Consider the following 8,321-nt stretch of genomic DNA (forward strand, 5'->3'; position numbering starts at 1 on the left):
GTGGACACTGGGCACACCTGGGTGGACACTGGGCACACCTGGGTGGACAGGACCCAGAGAAGTCAGTGATGGTGGGGAACTGGGCTGCACTTTGGGGCTTCTGACACGGGGAACCCGTTACTGTCCTGAGACCCAGTGGGCAGGGTCTGGAGAGGGCGGCTCTAGACACGGCCGCCTGCTGGGCCGGGGCCTGCGGTGGATGACCCCGACGCCCCATGGTGACTCAGGGTGGCCGTGGGCACAGATACCCTGCGTTCGCTCATCTGCTCTCCCCGCACAGCCTGGACCCCGGTAGGGAAAGAAGACCACTCACCTTGTAGTCACCTTCTTCCTGTCATGGAGGTGACCCACCGCCGTGCTTTCAGAAGGCACGCCAAATAAAGCAGAAGACCAAAATCAGTCATCCCACCCCCTGGCATAAGTGAACATGTACTCTCGTGGATTTTCTGGAAAGGAGAAAATGACGCATCACAGCAAGATGGATTTTAAATCTCGAACGTGGCAATTACCCAACAGGGCTGCAAGTAACCACCAGACGCACCTGGTTCCCAGGAGATCCCGCCCCTTCCTCTGACTCCGTCCCCGCCGCAGTCCGGGAGCTCTTCCGAAGGCGAGACGGTCCCCCAGGAAGTCAGCACTGATGTTCTCCGGAAGCTCCAGCAGCAATTCTTCAGAACAGGGATGGGCCGGCCGCCTACCCCCCACCTCCCCAGCGCCCCACCAGCTTCATCCCTCTCAACGCTCCTCGGAGCCTCTGCTCCGCTCTTGCCATTTTCACTCGTGTCCTGGACTGTTCAGTTTCCAAAATGTCGCTCAGATCAGGGCATCCTCCCAGTGTCTTCGCACCTCATGCAGGACAGAAGCTGATGCCTGAGGTTGGCCCACGGGACCCTGTGTGTGGCCCCGTGTCACCTGCTGGCCTCAGCTGTGAGTCTCTGGCTCGTTCTGCTCTAGGCAAAGCGTCCAAGCCTTCCCTTGTGCCCAGAGCTGCCCCACCCAGAGCGACTTGTCCCCCCCAAGAGACATTTTCCAATGTCTAGAGACACTTTTGCCACAAGGGAGTGGGAGATGCTACTGGGTGCTGGTAACTGTCTTGCCACACCTAGGACGGCCACCCACAACGGCCAGGTCTAAGCAGCCGTGTGTCCATCTGAAGACCCTTCCCGCAAACCTCGGCATCGCGTCTCCTGCAGCAGCTCAAAGCTTTTGCTTGCATGTCATCTCCTCACGAAGACCTTCCCTGGCCTCCTTCTCCACAGCTATGCTGTCCGCCCTCCTCCCACACTCACTGTCCCCCTCCACGGGAGCTTCTGCCCAGCATGCACCACCTCCAAACACACTGAAGCATCTTATCAGCGATGCCTTTCCATCCCTCGGGGCGGTGCTTTCTGTCCCGTCTGTGCACCACCGCCTCCCTGGTGTGCAGACCAGAGCTGGGCATGCAGCAGGCACTCGATAACCATGTCCTGGAAGGATAAGATACATTTCTAAGCAGGGTTCATTCGCACCTCTGTCTCCACTTTTTTTATTCCTAGAATAAAATCTGAGCTTTGCTTTTGTCTATCTAAAAAGATGGTTTGAGGGTTACCTCCCAACCAAGCAAAGAAGCGATGCGCTCCATCCGGGAGCTCTGCTCTGTCTGGATCTGCGTGGCCAACAGGACGACGGGCACTATCTTCTAAGACCAGTTTCCCCTGGCCTCCTCCTTGTGCTTTTTCAGAAAACAAAATGAGACCACAGCCCCCAAGCACCTGCTTCGTGGAAACCGCTAACTAGCTCTGCCTTCCGTTGCTCTCAGGATCTTGTCCCGCTCTGCAGGGTTTTCTCAAAGAGAACAGGACGGAGCTACCTTCGATACTGAGTGGAGGAGCTCCTCGAGTTGATAAATAAGGAGGGGTCCATGGTTTCCTTTCTCCTGAAGCTTGAGGATCCGTCTTTTTTTTTTTTAAGATTTTATTTATTTATTTGACAGAAATCACAAGTAGGCAGAGAGGCAGGCAGAGAGAGAGGAGGAAGCAGGCTCCCCGCCGAGCAGAAAGCCCGATGTGGGGCTTGAACCCAGGACCTGGGATCATGACCTGAGCCGAAGGCAGCGGCTTAACCCACTGAGCCACCCAGGTGCCCCGAGGATCCGTCTTCCTGAGGACGCCTGACAGTGCTGTCTCTGTCTGTCCGCACAACACGCCTGCTGCCAGCCTCTAGAGAGCCGGGAGTAATAACTCGTCAGCGATATGCTCTCTTTCGCCGTCGCAGCGCTCTCTTTTCCCCCAGTTTCTAGAGAAAGACGCACAAGAACATTCCAAAGATGCCAGGATTCCATTTATGCCCAGCTCCTCCGTTACTGGCTTAATCTACAGTTCAAAGAGTAAGTTATGGCTCCTCTGAAGGAAGTTCGATATTTGAAATCAGTTATCACACGATGAATAAAATAAAACTTTGAAGACAGTTTAACCTTTCCGTTACCCGGCGGTCCAGCCAAGGCAATGAGGAAATGTCGTGCCGATGGGAGCTGAACTCGTATTTTAATCGAAAGCGTCTCATTCTGAGCTTCCCGACCGAGGCATTACCTTAATGGTCAATTTCCCCTCACAGGGATGTGGGTCCCAGCCTGTGCTCCTGCGAGCTGGTGCGACGAGGGCTCGTTTCCAAGACAAGCTCTGAGCGGAGACCCTTGTTCAGACGTGGAGCTCCTGGGAAGAGCTTGACTCCCTCAGGAGTTGGTAGAAATCACAGTGAGGAGGAAAATTGATGGACACTGGCCTTGCTACCAGGAGTGTTTGCCACCCTGCCACCCCCGTGGCCACGTTCTCAGGGAGGGCTCTGTTCTCCGTGTGGGACAGGGCCCTCGTTCCCTCACTCTGTGCTGGGTGTTGGAGCCCGCACGAGAGGCATTACCCCCGGGATAGGGATGTTAAATAAATAGATAAAATCATTTCAGTGTCAGCTCATTCACTCATTCGCCACCCTCCCGATGACCTGGCCCCTGCCCCATGGACTGTCGGACCAGGTGGGGGCTGGGGGGGCCCTACGGGCTCAAACACCGATCACAAAAACAAATGTGTATTTGCAACTTTGTTTTCCAAATCCATCATGAGTCACAAACCTGATTGGGTTGTAACCAGTATTTTAGAAATAAATCAAGTAGAGTAGAATAGAATAAAATACAAAATATTAGTGTATCACTGGTAATAAAGGTAACAGACACATGGGGCATAGGCTTGGTTTGAATAATTCATTAAACTTAGTCACTTAAAAAAAAGTTCATGTCTTGGGGCACCTTGGGGGCTCAGTTGGGTGAGCGTCTGCCTTCAGCTCAGGTCATGATCCCAGGGTCCTGGGACTCAGTCCCACATCGGACTCCCTGCTCAGTGGGGAGCCTGCTTCTCTCTCTGCCTGCTGGTCCCCCTGCTTCTGCTCTCTCTCTCTGACAAATAAATATGTAAAATCTTCTTTAAAAAGAGGTTCATGTCTTGTGCGTGCTACAGGTCTTGTGCGTTCTACGTCTTGTACGTGCTATGTGTCCACAGCTCATCCATGGATTCACCACAACCTCATGGCAGCCCATCAGGACCCAGGTCAACAGCTCAGCTACTTTCTTGGAAGCTGCCAGCCACCGTGCCTGAGGGAAGGGAGGGCTGGAGGGTCTCCCGCTGGCCCCATGCTTGGTCAGAACTGAGCACATCTGGACCCACGGGAACGCAGGGCGGCTGGGGGTGGGGTTGGGGTGATGCCACCATTCACCAAAAAGGCAAACCAGCAGCACAGAGATAGGGTGGTAACCATGATGTACATTTCTTTCATGGTGTTACTCCAGACAATTTTTTTTAAAGATTTTATTTATCTGACAGAGATCACAAGTAGGCAGAGAGGCAGGCAGAGAGAGGAGGAAGCAGGCTCCCCGCCAAGCAGAGAGCCCAATGTGGGGCTTGATCCCAGGACCCTGAGATCATGACCTGAGCTGAAGACAGAGGCTTCTTTCAATGTTTTCTTTTAATGTTAGTGCATAATTCCAGAGAAGCAGCGTGCGGCCATCTTCAATAATGATCCCTGCGCTTCCCGTCCTGCCCCGTGGGTGGGTCCTGTCCGTGGGACCCGCCCTTCAGCATCAGATCATTCTCTACTGGAAGCTCATGCCATCTCGCAGATGCCTCTGGGCATGTTACCCCTGTGACGCCCTTGCTGAGATGAAATGTGCCCAGGGATGTGTGAGGGGTCCTCTCTCCCCGAGAGCCCAGCTCTGGGTGGCTTCTCCCTTGTCAGCCACCTTATATGAGGTCACCCGTGCTTGTGTGATGTGTGTGTGCCTTCTGTCCCCCAAAGAAGCTAGCTAGGGCAGAAGGAATGGGTTTGCAGGAGAAAGACCTTGTGATCGCTAATGTCCCAGCTCGGCTGTCCCCAGTTGAGAGAGGGTTCATGATCTAAACCCCTGCTGAGGGCACGCGGAACCCACAACCGAGGGTTCCATGCTGGATTCCGAGTTGTCCAAAGAATTATGGGGTGAAAGACATTTTGTCTTTTGAAGGGTTTGGTAAGCTGCTGAAAATAAGGCAGAACTCGCATGTCTGCTCTGGCAACGTGACTGATTTCTGGGTCGGGACACAGAGACCAGATGTGTAGCTCCGTATGCTGAATGCCTCCCCCAAACGCCAACCTGCCCATTCAGCCATCTAGTTTAATTAATTAGAGGACTTGCAAAGGAGAAATATTTTCACTGTGGGATATAATTATTTCGTGTAGAATCAGAGGTGCGTGGCTCCCACTCTGGGCCAGCACTGTCCTCATTTTCCCTTCAGGGTTTGGAGAGAGAGGAAGCTACTGAGAAGCTGCCTTCCCAAAGTGAAGCCCTTTGGGGTGACCGCCTGTGGTCACCAGGGGAAGGGATCACAAGGAATGTTGAGGAAGTGGCATGCAGGGGGAGAGGTTGCTGTGGCTTGAGCAGAACTGGGCTGGTCAGACCCACGGTGATCAGCCTGGGGTGGGCGGTCGGGCCAGCTCTCGCTCGGGCAGAGCCCTTCCTCCCCTGCTATCCGGACCCTGCCAGTTCTCTCTGGGCTCTCAGTGGACACTCACAACAACATCCCATTCCCTCACTTCCTCATTCCCCTGTCCGCAGCCAGCCTGAATGCTGTGGAAGGAGGTTTCCCTCTGAGAAACTCCATGAAAACCCAAGAGCAGAGTGGATGTTTTCCATCAGCAGCCTTGTCCCACTGCCTCCTGCACGTGTCCATAGCAGGAAAGTGGGCATGGATGTGAATGGTGAGGGAGGCTGTGTGTGCCTGACTGGACTTTCCTGGGGGCAAAGAGAAAAAGGCCCTGGAGACTTTGTTGTCTTACCCCTTGGTGTCAGTCTGCTCTACAACCCTAGATAAAATGAAGGCTGAGCTTTTCTTCTTGGAGTGTGTTAGAAGTGACATTTCATGATACCAGAGAACATATATCCAGAAATAACAAATATCTTTCAACCATTTTCTTACAATGCTTATGTATTTTTTAAAAGATTTATTTATTTATTTATTTATTTATTGGAGAGAAAGCAAGAGAGAGAGAGAGAGAGAGTGAGAGAGAGAGAACGAGTGCACAGAGGCAGAGGGAGAAGCAGGCTCCCCACTGAGCAGGGAGCCCGATGCGGGGCTCAATCCCAGGACCCGGAGATCATGACCTGAGACGAAGGAAGATGCTTAATGACTGAGCCACGCACGTACCCCCATTTATGTATCTTTAAAGTAAACTCTATCCACAGTGGGCGCTCAAACTCACAACCCTGAGATCAAGAGTCACATGCTCTCCTGACTAAGCCAGCCAGACACCCCCTCAGCATTTGTGTGTTCTCTAATGTCTCATGTCTGTCTTTATCCTCCTCTCTCCTCTCTGCTTCCTGTTCTCCCCACAAGCTTGTCTTTGGCCTTTCCCCTATGACACACGGATTCCTCAGGTGGCCCCATCATCACCCCTCCTGATAGTCACACCCAGTGTGACTCCCTCCCCGAATGTGGGTGGGACCCGTGCTTGTTTATAGCATACTCTATGGTACCACCCACCTTGCTAGGATCAAGTGTTGGCTCGATGAAGCAAGTGATCACTTGGGACATACAAGGCAGGGGGCAGAGGGCAGCCTAAGGAACTTCTGCCAGAGCCCAGAGTGGGTGTGGCACCTGACCCTTCCCCGGCCAAGCTCTCAGATGAGACGTCACCCCCGCCTGACCCTTGGCTCACCCTTTGTCCTCACTCAGAAACTGTGAAGTCATTGAAGTGTGCTATTCTGTTACAAAGTAATTGATACACCCACTTTGCCTCTCTTGTAAGAGGAAACTCAGTAGCCTCAGCAAATGTGCTATGACCCTGTCTCCCGCATGCAGTTCTCTGCCCCTGTGGCCCCGCCGCCCCCCTCGGCACTCTCCTCACCTGTCAGAGTGCTGCACTCCTGTCCTGAAGTGTTGAAATAATGATCAGATATGGATACAGGCTCCCCTTGTCAGGGATTGATATGTAGCCTCCTTCCTGCTGACACTGCATTCCTCATGAATAATTTGTTTCAAACGAAACCGCTGGATAATTTGTAGGCCACCTTCACTTTAAAGAGTGTTTCAAGCAGCTGCTGTCAGCTGTGAAATAAGTTTGGTTTTTATAAATGAACTGTATTATAAATCAATGAACCCGACTCTTAAGTACACTGGGATAATTTATGGATGTTATGTAAGGCAGCACCATCTCCCCTGCAGCTGATGATTAAATGTGATTCCACCTGTAAGTGGGAAGCCCATCCCTCAGACGACACCATGCGCGTGCTCTCTGATGGCGTTGGTGGCTGCCCCTTTCCCATCACTGGAGGTGGCAATCGCTGTCCCCAGACTGATGTTTTTCCTACACAGTTATTGTCCACTGGCCAACTTGTACCTGGTGGGAGTCAGGGGGTTCATGGAGGTCGTATCCCTCAGCCTGTTCCCTTGAATAGATACCTAAGTTACAGGAAGCATGACAAAACACCTTCCCCGTAGAGGAGACCCTGGCGTTTGTCATTTCAGAGCCGAACAGAAACTTTTGAGCCAGACACGTCCCATTGGCCCCGCTGGATTCCTCTCCATTGCTCTATGCCTCGGGGAGTAATTTTGTGCATGGTACGAACAGTTTAATTGTCCTATGGTTGGATTTGGCCACTGGGGCACTTGGCAGGAGATAGGGCAGGGGAGACAGGGCAGGGGAGAGAGGTCCCACTGGCTCCTTCCCTGCAGGGTCACTGCTGGTGGGCTGCGCCCTCTGTGCACGGCCGGCCCTTGGTGAGGCAGGCCAGCCCTGACAGCTGCCTGCACCCATGCTCAGCACATGGGATAATCATCCTGTGTCATACACATCTTTTCCTTCTCCCTCTCCCTCAAGCAGAGGCAGCTCTGCATTCAGTGTCTCTGGACGTGATGGAGGAGAGAGAAGAAATTACCTGGTAATCTTTGGCTTTTCTCCAAAATGAATGCCCCCGGGTAGAGAGAGGATATGGGGAAAGACACTGTCTAATTCAGAAGCAGGAGGGATCATGAAGGGCTTCTGCACAGGCTGATGGGTTGTAGGGGTTCCTGGCGTGGGCATGAAGTCTGGAACCCAGAGAAGGAGGTTGCAGGTACGCCTAAGAAGAAGGTCACGGCAGACTCCTGAGAAGACAGTCGTGTCAAGGACGGAGCTGGAAGGAGATGCTGACCACTCAGCAGGCATCTGACCAGCAGCCTTTGTGGACAGTCCCCCTGGTCGTGTATCCCATGGTGCACCTCCCCCAAGGAACCTTGACAGCATGTGGGGTCCTCTGGGGTGAGGAGAGCCGGCACACACCATGAGCCAGATATCAAATGCCTTGCAGGTGCTTACCACCGCCCCCCTGCAAATGTATGCGGACGTTACAGACGGGGGCACCGAAGTACAGAACGGTCAAGGATCTCGTCCGAGGTCACAAGGTTCATAAGCGGCAGGGCCAGGTTTCAAGCCCAGCACGGCCGGCTCTCTCTACCGGCCCTTGTAAAGATCCTTACCAAACTGGACAAACCTGGTAAAACATGAAGAAAGCTGTGTCTTTTGCACACGAGCTCTCAGCGGGGATTAGAGGGAGCATCGCTGGGCATCACCAGCTTAGTCCCGAATGGAGACCTCCTTGGAAGCTCCTGGGTTGGCAGAAAGGTTAAGATGTAAGGTTGGCTTGGTTTTCAGAAAGCTGTGAATTCCAAGTCTGGAAGGGGTGCTGAGGAGTCATTCCGTCCAGCCCCCCGCCTTTGGGTAAGGGTTGCTCCTCTCCTTCCCCACTGACGGCCAGACAGCGGGCCTTAGCACCACCCCCAGACTTC

The 8,321-nt window shown here is 53.2% G+C and overlaps 1 long non-coding RNA gene across 1 annotated transcript; it reads left to right on the plus strand.

The window, feature by feature from the left end:
* Positions 1–39: 39 nt before the first annotated feature.
* Positions 40–3,135, plus strand: LOC125082602 (uncharacterized). The gene is made up of 3 exons (XR_007122022.1): positions 40–429; positions 1,059–1,061; positions 3,123–3,135. It is a non-coding gene; the product is annotated as an uncharacterized LOC125082602 (long non-coding RNA).
* The last annotated feature ends 5,186 nt before the right edge of the window (positions 3,136–8,321 follow it).

This window comes from Lutra lutra, chromosome 12 (assembly GCF_902655055.1).
Source record: "Lutra lutra chromosome 12, mLutLut1.2, whole genome shotgun sequence".
Classification (NCBI taxonomy): Eukaryota; Metazoa; Chordata; class Mammalia; order Carnivora; family Mustelidae; genus Lutra; species Lutra lutra.